The sequence below is a fragment of the Copidosoma floridanum genome, unplaced genomic scaffold (genome assembly GCF_036245765.1).
Source record: "Copidosoma floridanum isolate Cflo_tuat_1 unplaced genomic scaffold, Cflo_Japanese_pri ptg000027l, whole genome shotgun sequence".
Taxonomy (NCBI): domain Eukaryota; kingdom Metazoa; phylum Arthropoda; class Insecta; order Hymenoptera; family Encyrtidae; genus Copidosoma; species Copidosoma floridanum.
The window spans coordinates 14,967,365-14,984,011 of NW_028321904.1; the positions used below are offsets into that span (position 1 = coordinate 14,967,365).

The 16,647-nt window shown below is 31.1% G+C and overlaps 1 protein-coding gene across 1 annotated transcript in view; it reads right to left on the reverse strand.

Moving 5' to 3' along the window:
- Positions 1–16,647, reverse strand: part of Miro (mitochondrial Rho GTPase) — a 360,966-nt gene that overhangs the window by 80,384 nt on the left and 263,935 nt on the right. The window lies entirely within an intron of this gene.

The window sequence follows — 16,647 nt, forward strand, 5'->3', positions numbered from 1 at the left end:
TACACTAGGATTTTACTAAAAATGACCTTTGTTATCTCGTGGTTAAATATGCGTATTGGTATCAAGATGTAAAAGTCCTAAATTTAATTATTTGTTTATCAAAGTTTATTCCTTATAATTACTTATTTTTCTCTAAAAAATTTAGTTCTTTAAATAAATATAATGCATCTTAAAAATTAGACCTTAAACAAGTGAAAAAATAAAGAAAACTTATATAATAAGACACTGTATTTCCAAATTATTTAATAAAAAAAATAATAGAAGTGCTCGCATTACGAACTTTTTCATACATATTGTAACTTTGACATTTATCTTGAAAATCTTGAATTTTGCTAAAAACTAATTTCACAAAATTAAAGAACAGGACAGCATTTAATTTCGTATTGAAAATTTTATAATTACAAAAATCGTCGTATATTTTCAAACGCTGACTTCATAATCATAAAAGTTTCATACTTTCATTTTTTGTGACAACTGCCATATCGCTGCTACGTAATAATAATATCAAATATTGATTACTAAATATTTCAATTTATACGATTATACGAATTTGTATATTTTTCTTTTTCAAAAAAGCCTTTACAATAAAATTCTCATCTCTGAATACTTTAATTTTAAATATAAGTTGTATTTATTACATGATAAAATATTGTGATACGAAGCTATATGTTGTATTTATAATTTGAGTATATTAGAATATTAGAAACATCATTAAGAAAAGTAAACAAACTGAGGAATAATCGATAATTCTCTTAGCAAGTCCATTATTTTGTAGGTATCAAATTTAAGTCATATAAAGTTATTACATTTTTAAGTTTTAAACATGTTTTGAGTAGACTAAATAACGACATTACTCGTGTATTTATCAACGCAGGCTGATAATTAGTTCACAACAGCAGAATACGTGACTCAAAAAGGAGTTGATAAAACATGTGATATCATAAATTCCAATTTTCCAATAGAATTTTTAACTAATATCAGAGAAAATGATCACCACATGAATGAAAATTAAAAATAAATGCTATAGTAATGTTAACAAGAACTTCAAGTATATCAGACGGTCTCTGTAGAGACACAAGATTAAAAATAACAAAATTATTTAAGTATAATATACAAGCAGAAATAATAACGGGAAAAAAAAGCAAAGTTTATATTCCTAGAATAACATTGAATACTGGCACCTCATCATCATTACTTTTTGTCTTCTATAGAAAACAATTTCCCTTTGTATTAGCATGTTCAGTGTTTATCAACAAATCACAAGGACAGAGTTTTGATTCCTTAGGATTGCATATTAATAAACCTGTGTTCTCTTATGGACAATTATATGTTGCTTTATTAAGACGTAATAATCCAAAAAAAATTTTTATTTAAATTGAATCCGAGAATAAATCAGAAATTAAAAATATTGTTTAGCAAGAAATTTTTCAGTAATTAAAAAATATGTAACTTTGAAGATTGACACATTTAAACAGACGTATGTCAATTCATAAAAACCATGAAAAAGAAACATGTGAAAAATGTGGAAAGGGTCTTAAAAGAACAGATGAGTTAAGACGACACATGAAATGTTACAACATTAAGCTAACAGAATGAATTATTGTTTTAAAAGCTTAATTGTGTTTGTCTATTTAATTGTACGTTCTCCAGAATTCTGTGGTTATACATGATATATATATACATATTATACACGTGTATAAATGTAGCAAAAAAACTTTAATTTTTATTGATCACGGGAACCAAAGCAACAAAATTTCGACTGTTTGTCTGGAACCTCATTGATTATGTTTAAGATAACGTTAATCTAACTGGCTTTCTCCTCAGAACGTACAGACACCAACCAAGATAGTTCTCAATTAAAAAAGTGATTAGTAAGAAAGCGTTTTTGATATAATATGTGTTTTAGCCGGTTGATAACAAAAAAAAAATAGTTACAATCACCTTAAGTAATGAATTAATATTAGCAACGGGAAAAATTAAAAAAAAATAGTTTGTAGGCTAAAAATTTTTTATCAAAATATATACTTTTAATTTTATTTCGCCAAGAGCAAAATATTAAAAAAAAAAAAATATGAAAAAGGCATTTTGGCACGACCTGTAAGATAAAAAGCTGCTTATCGTCTACTAGCGCGCTTACTCTCTCTACCTTATTTTTACAGGTAAGTTTTTTTTTATTGTTTCTCTCAAAATTTCTCGCTGGTTTAAACAAAAGTAAAAGTGCATATCGATAGAAAATTTTTTGCTCTACGGGCTGGTATTTATATTTTTCATAGCTTTCTTCGATTACAAGATGTTAGTAAAGCTAACTCTAAAACACAATTTCAATATTTATCCGCTAACTAAAATATAATTGTGACTATTTTTTGCATAATCTAAAACTCCTTATTAATCGATTTTTAATTTGGTCAACTATATTATTGAGTACGTTAATTATTTTCATTTAATTGATTTATTGTTATCGAATTTATATCAAGATATTTATTCATATATATATTTATTCATGTATACAGCTATTTTAATAAACTATTTTTCTAACATAAACATCTAAAATAAAAGAAATTTATAGTAAAAATATACACATAATTTTATATCTAACATAATACCACGAAGCTTGAAAACGTATTCTTTTATTTTTACGATTGTTGGGGGTTCCAATGCACCAAAATCTTTTTTTTTTTTTTTTTTTTTTTTTTTTTTTTTTTTTTTTTTTTTTTTTTTTTTTAACGTCTTGATGTATGAAATTTTCTTTTTTAACCAAAAACTGAAAAATTATTTTGTAATAGCACAGCTAAAACGACAATAAGTGTACAAAATTGATCCTTAACTTTTGCTCAATTAATAACTCCTTAAATGGTGAATTCTTAAAAAAGTTTTAAAGATACGATGTGATTTGTAATATTTAAAAGTTATACAGTATTATAAATACCCACTTAATCAATACTCATTATCTGCATCGATCTGCGATTCATGCAAAAATTATTTGTTAATGTACTTTATTAAGATAATAATATTAACTCGCGTATACAGTATTAATATTCACTACTGTATTCTATATACGTGCGCGCAGGCAAGTATGTATACACTTGCACAGTAAAAGTAGAAAGGACACACATACATACACACTCTCATCATACATACACACTTTCAGGACTGCATCCAGAATTCCGCAAACAAGTTACACTCGCATACATACGTTCATGTGTACATTGCACACGTGGACACTGCACACATTAGGAAGCTACGACACGGCAATAGGAATACGCAGAACATTACACTTGGCAAGCGCGTACACGCTTGCTCTCTCTACTTATTTTATTTATTTTTATATTCAAATTTTCCATCTTTCTACTAGTTATGTGATTGTAGCACCTAACCATAGATGAGTGTGAGTGTGGTGAGTATGCACGTCGAATAAAAAAGTGCTCCTATTTACTTAAATAACATTTGTTTGCGAATTTGCAATTATTTTTTTTTTTTCTCAAGCGAGCAAAAATGTGAGTGCACTCTTCTTTCTAACACTTCCTGGCCGATGCGTCCCTGCGCAAACTGACTGGCTCTCTCTTCCTCTCTCTATGTATCACCACTGCTGCTTCATTACCTACCCTCCCTTAAAAGTGCACGCTTTTTCCTTCCGCTTTCTAGCTGATGGGTCCCTACGCTGGTTGACTAACTCTCTCGACCTCTCTCTCTATGTCACAATTGCTGCTATGTATCCCCCCTCAAAGTGCATGCTTTTTTCATACTTTCTAGCTAATAGGTCCCCGTTCCCAACCGTCCTTATACACAGCAAACATATGGGAAGTATCTATCCCATCGTAATCTACGATAAAAAACGTCGTTCTAAAAAAAATTTTTCCCCACTGTGCGTCGCTTCGTCGCGATACCACGGGCGCTTAGCCGCTAAGGTGCTTATACGATAAAAAAGAATAAGCAGCAAACTTTGCTTAAAAGTAATGTTCAGTATACTGTCTTGTGGTCCCACTTGCAAGAGCAGCTCTGCTAGCACAGAAAGTAAAATACAAACTATTCTCAACTCATCATTTATCACTATCCTAACTATGAAGACTATTATATTTCCTGTTGTTATAGATAACAATATTATGATTATTATTGTTATGATTATTATTATTATTGTTACTATCATTATTATTATCATTATTATTATCATTAGCATACTAATTATTGTCATTATTATTGTTGTTATGATAATTTTAATTGTTACTACTACTTATATTATAATTATAAGTTAATATAACAGCAGCCAATAACATTATGGAACCTAATTCTCTTTGTTAGAAAGAATTTACAGTTATTCTCTAGCCCCCACCCAACCTACACGCCCAGTATAAGTCCCAAACTGTTAGGCACAAGCTTGGACTCGAATAATACATCGCACTAACGGAATACTGTAAGACGTTTAGAATTAAACTATTTAAAAAGTAAGTTTATTTTGTATAAAAAAAGATATAACGTTATTAATAGCAAACTTAATATTTTAATCACAAATATTTCAACAAACAGCACTCATTTTTCACTAATATAGCACTTTCAATAATTCAATTTGTCTTTCTGCAATGTCTAATAATAACAATAGTAATATTCTTTGATTGAAGGCTATTACATGAGTTTTTTTGATTTTTTTTTAAGTTTGAAGCTTTAAATACAATTAAGCTGTATTAGAAAATTGTTTTCGTTCTCTTTTTTAAAATTGAAAAAAAAATTATTTTAGTTTTTAGCACAAATTATTACCACAAATATCTTCCGACATTAGGAACTACGCTAAAAACCTTTCAATTAATATGGCAGCACAATACTACATACTTTTTGAGAATAGCAGCATCTTTAACTGTACTTTAAAGTATGCCAACAACTGTTTTTAACATTTCAGAAGATTTTACTTTATCAATTAGACTCAAAATTAGTTAACGTAAAAATGCTCTGAGTCCTTTGGAGAAACTGTGCTAAATCAACCTAGTATTAAATTATTTCGAACTTCTTCCTGTTTCATTCTAGTTTTTGAGGCTAAATTAAAACAGAAGTATTCTAGAATCATAACAACGCAAACTTTGTTGTGCAAAATTTTGGTAAAGTAAAAGACAAAAATTCAATTGTAAACGTGAGAGAATTCGAGAGCTTCAATGTATGCTCAATGCCTTAGTACCCTAGCATCCTGCGCGTAATTTCGAATTTACTTATATTCTAACATGTGCAAAAATTTGGTAAAGTGAAAGGCCAAAATTTCAGTGTTGAACACGTAAAAAAAAAATTCTATCCGCTTAAAGTCTCTATTCTAATCAATTGAAGCTACTTAGTAAATGATAATGATTTTATACGTTACATTCGATATTACAATAATCTTTTCTGTTTTGCAATATTCAGTGGTAATGCTTTAATTAAATAAAAGCTACATATAATTAAGAAACTCCAGGTCAAGTGTGTCACATGAAACCTAAATCCCTTACAAACAATTTTTCCTTATACCCTTGCCAAAAGAACGACTTTGTTCCCTGTTTTCAGGAAGCAAAGTGCAGCATTCCTCGCAGGTAAGAAATCACATGTACTGCTCGTAGAAAGAGTATTTTAATATCCTCAGCACGGTTGCATAAATTTCTTTGTAGATTGTGACAAATTCGTTTGTAGGCTACTGTACTTCTGACTTGTCAATTTGTAATGTTAAAGATTATTGTCTTAGAGATAGCGATTTGCTGTTACGTGCATTAAACGCCACCTGAAAGAGAAAAAAATTAAGTTGTATGTGTACGAAACTTTAACATAAATTTATTTAAGATAAGTTTTTTGGGGTGTTTCGTTGTGGATTTCTTTTGCTATTTATACTGCGACCATGTGTGACAAAAGCGCTGCATTTAACTTCCGTGGAAAAATATTCCTTGCACTCGCGATTGCAGGTGCAGTGAACTTCGATCACGATATCACACTACCTTTAATGTTCCTAGTCCATAAGTCCTCTAATATTTATCCTACAATTCCAATTCTCTAAATTTTTACCTGCCCTACATTGTTGCAATCCCATGAAAACTATTACAAAACTCATTGGTTTTACGGTAGAATTTTTCTATGGGTTTCTTATTGGTATTTGCACCTGTCGATTTAGATAAAAAATGGTATTTTTGAAATAAAAATTTCACTATCGTTTATGGTAATTAGAACATTATTGAACAGTAATAAATTGACTAGTCTTACCATCAGGATCGCAACACCAAAACAGGGGTAACTAAAGTATTTGACATGTTAATTGTAAAAAAGTAAGTTGTTATTTGTATTAAAATTTCATGAACAATACTTAAGTCATCTCGTTTTGAGGTTACCGATGAGGCCGTTGAATTCTTCATTGGTTTTTATTGGAGTGCAACAATAGCGTGTGGCACTTGAAATTAAATTTACCACGATCTACTAAATAATATATTGACACCATAAATCACAGCCAATGTCCCTTACTTAATTTAACGTCAATGCCAAAAGAACGATATGATGGAACATTTACAATTGCTGATTTTTTGGATATGCACTTTCTGCCAAGCCATCTTGTTAGCTGTGTTGTGATTTCATAAATATCAGAAAACATTATATCACTGAGCATAATATTTATTTATTGTTCTAGTAAAAAAACTCCAGACAAGCATAAAGAAAGTATGATAATTACAATAAAAAAATCAAATTTCCAATTTTTTTCCATTTTCTTTCCTGCTCTTTAAGCCAAACTACTTAAGTGATTTTACAAAGTTTATTCGGGAATACATTGACTGCATGACTTGCTATTAGTATTCTCTAGCAATTTATTCAATTCTAATTTGACGCAGTTAGGATACTATCACTAAACATACGACTGCAGATTTTTTGGACACTCGTCCTACCGAGCCTTCTCGTTTGCTTTTTTGTTATTTTATTCAAGTCAAATAACATGACATCACTCATCAGTTTATTCATGTTTTTATGGTTACAGTTTTTCAATCAAGCATAAATTAATGGCAATATCAAAAGATTAAATCAAATTTCCAATTTTTTTCGATTTTTTTTTCCTGCTCTTCAAGCCGAACTACTCAAGTGATTTTACGCCGCCTATTAAGCAATACGTTGACTGTATGATTTCCTGTTAGTACTATTTGTCTGGTTATTTAATTCTAACTGTATGCAATTGTAACAATATCATAAATTATAAGATTGCAGATTTTTTGGATACTCGTCCGGCCAAACCATCTTATTTGCAATTGTGACTTTTTTCTGAGAAAAAGTGCTTAATTGATCCTTACTTGTGAAGGAGCACAATATGGATCTTTTCCTCGTAAAAAGAGGTATATCAACATATGCCTGAGTTAATGCAAGGTATCGATCTTTGCTTGAGGGTTAGTTCGATATCCATCTAAGGAGTGGAACATCAATCTTTACGTCATGTCATGTACAATATTAATCTTTGTCATAGGCGATGTGCAGTATCGTCTTTTTCTAAAGGAAAAGGATGATATCAATCTTTTCAGAGAAGTGGGAAATCGATATTTCCGTTAGAAGAACTGATATATTGATACATGCCTGAAAAGTAGTGTCATATTAATTTTTTCCTACGTTAAAGTGAGCTATCGATCTTTTTTTAAGGAAAAAGAATACATAGATATTTACTTAAGGATAAGTGCGATATCAGTCTATGTTTTAGGGAAAGCGTGAAATTAATCTTTACCATGGGTACTGTTAAATATCAATTTTTGTCTCAGGCGATGTGCAATATCGTCTTTTTTGTGAGGAAAAGGGTGATATCAATGTATTTTGAATAGTGCGATATCTATCTTTCCCATGAAAAAAACTGTATTATTGACAAATGACTCAAGAGGTGTGTGAGATTGATTTATGCCTTGAGAAACTGCGATATTAGTCTTTTCTTCAAGTAACGTACGATATCAATCTTCATCCTAGACGATGTGCTACATCTTTTTTGCACGAGGATAAATGCGATATCAATCTTTTTCTCAGAAAAAGTGGAAAATTGATCCTTACTTTAGGAGAAGTGCGATATCGATCTTTCCCTCATGAGGAGAGGTATATCAATATATGCCTGAGTTAAAGTAAGATTTTGATCTTTGCTTGAGGAAAAGTGTGGTACTAATCCTTCTGCAGTTTTATATCGCAGTGCAGGTTAAAGGTTCTTACATCCAGTACACAGATTTATCACTACAGTTTATGATTTTGTTTTTTTTTATCTCTAATTTGTAAGATTGAAGTCCAAGCTATTCGTAAGATTATACTCTAAGCTACTTGTGAGATAGTACACGAATACAATAATTTTGTAGGGATATTCTTGATTCCACTAATCTTTAAAGTAAGTTTTTTATCGTCTTGTGGTTGCAGGTACAGTGAGCTTGGTACGTGACGTCACACCTTCTGCGTTGTTATATTTTCAAGAATAGTGCGATGCCTTACATACTTACCTCTCTTTCTTTACTTTAACTAAAAAAAATTTTGACAAAATCACACTCACAAGTTCAGGACTGCTCATGCAGTTATGTATTATTATTTAGCTGTACTCAGCTTTGTCTTACGTGATTATTTATTACTATTTACGACAATTGCTGTGTAATTGTAAGCTGGATTTTACAACTTGATTTTTTAAATCCAGGGGAGACTTGGAAATCGTAGTCTGCTCACGTCCATCCCAGTCAATTATAGTTGGAAGCCGATGTTTTTTATGTAATACAGAGCTAGAGTTTTATAAGTTTCAGGGCTCAAACAATTAATACATACATTATACGACTTTGATTATGTTTTCGTTTTTTTAGCCTGTTTATAATTTAGCGGTAATATTATTTGCTGAAAGAATCATTTCTACTTCTTATAATTTTTTTTCATAGTATTTAAAATTATGGTTGGAAAATATTACTAAGTGCGTGATACTACTTTAATAATGTTCGTGTTTTTCAACCCTTTAGGGATGAAGTTGAATATTATAAAATAACATGGCAGAATTCCTTATTTAAACCTGGAAAGTTATGATAGTGAGAAAAAATTTTTTTTGTAAATACGAGGCCAGTCTAGGAGAAGCTCAGCAGTCATGCTTTGCTCACTTTAATCAAGGTGCATTGTGATTGGATGCTGATTTATTTTATAACAATTTTAACTAGAGTTCTGAAAATTTAAGTTGGTAAAGAATAACTACATGCGTGATACTACTTTAATAATTTTTGCGTCTCTGTATTTTATTTACAATTAAGAAGTACTTTGGTTTTCTGATATTCCTACAAATTTTTTTACTTCCACGAAATTATCGGTAGAATTATAAGGTGAAGTTTGTAGTAAAAAAGTTAAAATGGAAAATTTGTAAAAGAGAAACAATATTGTATCGATATTAGACAAATATATTATAAAAGTAACAAAAAGTGGTTGATAGATGTAACTACGAAAATTTAACTCATTTTAACAATACGAAACTAGCTTTATTTCCTTACTCCTATTAATTAATCTTGTACGATAACAAAGTATTAAATTTATTATTTCAATATTATTATACTTTTTTATTTTTGTGGTATTGCTCCCAAAAATATAGGATTATCATCAAGAACATTAAATTTTTTAAAACATACGAAAAATAAAAAAATAAAAAAATTAAAAAACATCATTGATAGCAAATCATATGTATAAGTCTCTGGATCGCTAATGGCACTACGTGGTCTTGAAACACGAAAAACGGAAAAAAAGATTCATCTTATTCGAATATCTTGAAGATTAAAAAAAATTTTTTTTCTTTATTAATAAATGTATTAAAATTTTTGTTATAAATTAAAAAAAAACTTGTCTTTATACAAACTTATGTAACAAGGAAACTAAATAACAAGATTTTTTTTTCATTCTTGCACGTGTTGATTCTATGAAATTAAGGGAGACTATATCGTATCTGGATAAAAAATTTTTCATGTAACCAACGTAAAGAAAGCATACAACGCAAAAGTAGCATTGCTTAGAGGTGAGCTAACGTCATGAAAATAATAATTTTTTTACTAACGACTGACGTTAATCATATCTTACTGTAAAATTCCTCTCTATGCTGACGGCACTAAGATTTTTTTCTGCCATCAAATCATCTCTAGACTGTATTGCCATGCAGAAGAACATCACAGCAATCATAAAATGATATGTCAAGAATAATGGTCTTACACTAAATACAAATAAATGCAAAGACAGTATACTTCATTTTAACAAAAATAGCTCTATGACTCGCTATTTAATAATAAAATCTCTGATCAAAGGAAAAATAGAGTTAACAGTATTTCAGATCTGAAAGTAACTTTTAAATGATCCTTAGATCCACACACTTGAAACACCAAAAGCTTCCAGGATTATTGGTTTTATTATAAGATCTAGAAAGCTCTTTATAAATCTCACCACTATTATACACTTATACAAATCTCTTGATATGGTAGTACTTCTCTATGACTCACCAATATGGTTGCCTACTTACATCTACTTTGTCAAAAAACTTGAAAGCGTCCATCACAATTTTCTTAGTTATATAGCATTTTAATCCGGTTCCTCTATAAGTTCTAGCTATTTCACACGATGACAGTACTACTGCTTTTAAAATCGAGCTTGAGCTGTTATTAATATCATCGAGTCTTTTCACCACGACTATGATCTTAAAATCATCTGTTAAGTTGCGAGTACTTCTAATCAGTTTAATACTTGTTAATTTTTTCGCCACGAGAGACTTAGAGTACAGTCTGAGGAAACAGCAAATAATTCAAGAATAATTTACCCATAATAATAATAAATCATTCAATAGCACCATATTGGAGCTAGCTTGACTCCGGAACAGTTTTCCTATTATTTTTTACTATTGCGTCTTGTTAAACCAGTTAAAGTGCCTGTTCAGATCGCACGGTTTTTATGTTGTGTGCCTGTGATGCTATCGCATTCAAGTCATAAGGCAGCTATAAATCTTTTCATTTTTCTGCTAATTATCTGCTGTTGTGTTACAAAAGAACTGATTTTTTTTCCGTAGTTATATACAAAAAACGATGGTCCTGCTGACTTGAAACTTAAACCAGTGTAGCCAACACTACATACCCAGATTTCTTACACCTATCAAAACAGGCTATGTGGCATATTTTTCGCTGATTATTTGCTGTATTTTTCCATAGACTTGATTTTTTGCCATAGATATAGCTATTTTTTAGGCAGAAACAAATTCTTGTACACCAAATAAAGGTCATTTTTATTTAATAGAACCAGCCACTATTAAGCATATTTTCAAAAATCAAAAAATTGTTTTAAAATTCTAACTGAAGCTCAAAACTCTAATTTTATTTTAAATTCCTAATGACAATACGAAAATAACAGTAGTTTTCATCACATGAAGGCTATCACTGCTGGAGCCATTTCGCGGCCCGAGATCCGCCGCTTCTGAAGAAGTAATATTATTGTCAAAAAATAATATATTACGTACGAGTTTGCAAACGCTTCAATTTACAAGAAGAGAGGTTTGCAGAACGAGCTGAAGGCGAGAGCTGTAACGAGGTTTGTAAGGAAGCCTTTTCGACCATGTTTCGTATACCATCTTTCCACCTAAGAACCTAAAATCAAGCAGTGAAAGTGCTATTTTGCGGTTAGAAGTCGGAAAAATATATTTTTTAAAAAAAGTTTAAACAGTGTTAAAAAAATTTATTGTTAAAAAAATGATACATGAACAAGGAAAGTGCGCATTCAAAGTATAGCTTATGTAATTAATAAATTCATTAACTTGTAATGATATAGACTGCCAGCCTGTAATTTTTAATTAAAATTCTATTTAACATTTACTATGTTGCTTTGTTTCCTACATTCATGGCATCTCTCAGATTCAATTGCGTTCTGCTAAACATTTACGCAGATAATATTGTTGGATATAATTTGTTAAGTGAAGAGATTAATTGTAGTATATAAACACAGCATTGATCATAATCGATAACATATCTGATAAGGGAAAAAAATTTGTATATTATTATTATTATTATTATTATTATTATTATTATTATTATTATTATTATTATTATTAAATTACTCCTTTAATAAGTAAAAAAAATTTAGTGAAAAAACTAACCTATTAGATAAACCTAGATTCACATATCTGGTGAGGATATGCTTTCAGTGTTCCAGAATAATGTCACCTACTTACAACTATTAATAGACAGATGTGCCGTCAAAAATATTGCGGTACTGGTTGCGACCCACTACAAAAATTTTCTTCAGACAGATCTATTGCATTATGCAATTTTTAAACGAAAAACGTCGCTGATTATAAAAATATACAGTGCTATGAAATAGATTAAGCTACCTCAAGCTTATTAAGTGATTATTGTCGTGCAATGAAAGACGAATTTTTTTTTTAATTTATGAATCAATATTAGCATATATAATTATTGAATGAACTGATTTTCAACATTAATTATATTACAATATTTACTATGACTCTGTTATTTGATTGGTTAATAAAAAAAAAAATTATATTCATGATCATGTAATCTATTTTGTCAGGCATCATATACAATAAAAAAGATACACTGATCTGCTGATGAAACGATCCACTGTTCAACTATCAGCCTGTAAAATGATCCATTGATAAAATGATCTGCTGCTGAAACAATCTACCGGTAAAACGATTTGTCGGTGAAACAATCTGCTACTAAAACGATCAGCTAATGAAACTATCCGTCTTGGAACGATCTGCTGGTCAAACGATCTTCTACTTAAACGATCCGTCGTTATAACGATACGTCTTAATATGATCTTCTTTCAGCATGTTTTTTTCCTTTTTATTATCAGGTTTAGTGTTTTAGTCATGAACTATCTAATTAAAATAGAATCAATAAAGATAACAATGTGCAATTTTTTTGTTTTGCTTATGTGTCTGCTTTGCAATTAAATCTCTCTTCATGATTTTACACAGCCCACTAGGCAATATGTCAACTTTATTATTCTTTCTCAGCATCTTCAGCTGAGTACTTATTTTGAAAACCATGCAATTAGAAAATTATTATGAAAAAAACGATTGCAGATTATTCGGCTACTCTTCCTGTCGAGCCATCCTGTCAGCTGTAGTAATTTTGTACACATCAAAATTCATTATATTATTCAGCGTGGTTTGTACTTTTTATCATTAGGTTTAGTATTTTAGTATTTAATCATCTTATTAAAATAATGTTGGTAAAGAAAACTATTTTTAATTTCTTTTGCTTGTGTGCCTGCTCTACTTTAGAAATTTTACGCAGTCTACTATGCAATACTATGCAATATGTTAACTACATTATGCTTTCTTATTATCTCCAGCTAAGTACTTATTTTGGAGACCATGCAATTTCCAATGAAAATATTCGATATCGTCGATCACTCGAGGATGATCAAAAACAGCCATACGAAGAAATTCCTATGGTGTATAAGAATATCGGAAATTAATCTAATTTTATCGATGGGTACGTATTAACGCGAGTAATTGAATTTATCGTCATTTCCCATTTAGTTCGAGACACTTCCCATTTAGCCCAAGGCAACACGATTTTTTCAGTTAAAACTACAGATTTGTAGAAAAATTGTCATACGTAGCAATTGAAAAAAGTGCTACCTCGACCAGGATTTGAATCTGGAACTCTTTTCTAGCTGGGAAAGCGCGCTACCAATTTCGCCATTTAGGTCTCGCCGACTCCTTGTCTCAATTACTACATTTCATAGTTTTTCGGCGATTTTTTCTGCTACTCTTCTTATCAATACAACAGATCGGTAGTGTTGACAAGTTCATGTTATTAACAAAATAGTTTCTCCTGATAAACAGATTTTCAAATCGACATTATTTGTCAAAATAGTTTTTTTTATTATTATTATGAACCAGTGAATTGATTTAATGTATATTTACTAGTACTATTACATTAAAAGATGTAAGTACAAACAATTTGAAGCCACTTTAACAATCAATATATTTTCGTATCATTTAACCTAGATGAATTGTTTCCTTGCGGATATTTTTATCAGAAGTATACGTATAACTGCAATTTTGTTTAAGAAAATATCTATGTAGCAAGATTTCCATAGTGAGTACATAATTATTCATCATTCAAAAAAATATAAATACATAGAAAGAAAAACCATTATAATATACGCTGGGTCTATTACCATAAAATCCAGATAAATACGTGAATATTATACAGTATCAAAGATACCTCGACGGGTATGAGGACGGGAAAATTAGTATTTACGTGCATTTGATAAACCCTATATCCACGTACATGTGAATATTGTATACCTTACTTCCACGTATTCACGTTGATTTGGTGTTAATAGACACAGGGTTACAATACAACTTTAATAATTGGTTAAAATACGATTGTCGCTGTAATAAATATGCAAAATAATTATTTAATAACATTGACTCCAAATTTTAAATAAAATTATTGTATTTGCTGTTAACGTACGTATTTATACGATAACCATTACAATTTTTGAACCTCTGATCTCTATAACGTTCATATATGTGTATATAAATGTATTTGGGTGATTCTGCCGTGACTGGCGCATATTGTATGCAAAGCTTATGGACGTCTATAAAAATTAAATAAAAATAATTAGCCACGCGAATACGTATATAATATTGTACGCTTCAATATGTATGTAGCTACAGTCCAATATCTCAACCCCTCCAAGAAAGTATTAAGAAAGTTTTATAAAAATTTATGTTTGTACTTCTGCCCCGAAACAAAGCTTTTGAAATAAATGCTTTTCTGATGTAAAAAAAAAAACATTTCAAACTCATTTGCACGTATATATGATCAACTATAGTAGTGTCATATGACATTAGTACCCCTAACTATATATATTTTGAACTAATAAGTAAGAGTGCATGCCTTTCTCTGTTAATTATTGATAAGATCATGGTAATATATCAAATTTCTTTGAAAAACAGGCTGCTTAGTTTCGCAGTGCACATCAATTTGTGACGTTTAAAGAATATACCTTTAATAGAGAAGCCCACATGTCAACATAGTTTTAAATTTTTGTTTTTTTTATTTTCGCGAGTAGAAAATTTTTAGTCATTACCAGTCATCCTCCTGGAGTAACCCACGGTTCTTTTTTTTAGGTACGTAAACTACATGTTCTCATGCTATTCAATTGTAATGGATAATTTTTAGGTGGAAAAGTTGAAATTTTTGTTTGTATGAGAACCACGGATATTTTAAAGCTATAGATAAAGCTATAGATGCTAGTAACGGATTTATATAAAAGTTTTTTACAAACATTACTAGCAATAAATGTGAGAGTCTTACATTTTTATCTAATGGACCTTTTTCAAGAGATATATTCATAAATATCAATACTAATTTTAACTCGGGTACCCAAGAAAAAATTATTGTACATGTTCGTAACTTAAATAAAGCTGAAAACATGCCGATTTAATTTGTAAAAAAATTAGTCTAACTCTGTACTACCGATGAAAACTTACAGCGTTTTAAAGAAAACAACCATATTTTCGATAAAATATCCATAAAATGACATTTTAATAGACTTTCTATGTTCTTCTTTTAACTGCAATAACTTTGGATCAGTGGCACTAAATAAAACAAACTTTTTTTTAATCCATAGAGTTGGATTTTAGCTCACAGTTAGACTGCGTCAGAATACTTAACATTTGAAAGCAGCTTACTTATACATTTTTACAACTTACGCATTTTTACTGAATATTTGCCATTAATAGTACTTTTCAGCATTAAGGTGTATCTCCCTAGGACTGTTGGAACCACCTTGGTCGGATGCAAATTTGTGGCAAATACTATTTTTCCTACTTCAGCCATTTTTAAGGGTGTGTTATGCCCTCAGTAGGATAAACAGGAATCACTACTCATGTGCATCAGGCCAGGGCAGTTCCAGCCAGCCTCTCAAAAACGCTCAAGGTAGGAAATAGTAGTTATGCAACAGCAGCAAGCCCTTTTGTCTGACATAAACTCAAGAGCAGCAGCCCAGCAACAAGCTACAGCACCTACCCTGCACACAGACAGTTTTACCTCGCGACTTCAGCTAACACCGCCTTTTCCGCTTTCGGCCAACGCTAGTCGAGAGCTATACGGCTTTCTGTTGCCTGCCATCTTGCCCACTCGAGCAAAGCCAGCAACCATCGTGCCTCAGCCTCGTCTCGGACCCAGCTCAACCACAGCCCTCGAGCACCCGATGACCACGCACACGTCTCTGCTCCTCGAGAACACTCCGCACCGTCCTCAGAAGGACGCGCCACAGAGCAGCCAGGTGAGCCAAGTGCTTTTTAGCGAAAGCCGTAACCTCAATTTCGGCCACGTGACCGACCACGTGCACGCACCAAGACTCGCACGAGAGCCGGCTTACATAAGCAAATACATGACCATCCGCACTAACGTCGTACGCAATACGCTGAGTGCCTTTTCGCCTCGAATAATGTCATCGACGATAAAACAAAATACGACCTCATTATCAATGCAATTGGCAGCGATGCCATCGATCAACTTACAGACGTCATCAGCGATTCTCCGGACACAGACAAAAGCACGGCAATCAAAGATGCCATTTTCGCGAGGACGTCCGCGAAGCAGCTACAAAAAGTGCTCTTTGGCCTGCAACTTGGCGATATGAAATAATCTCAGCTGTGGCGCAACCTTA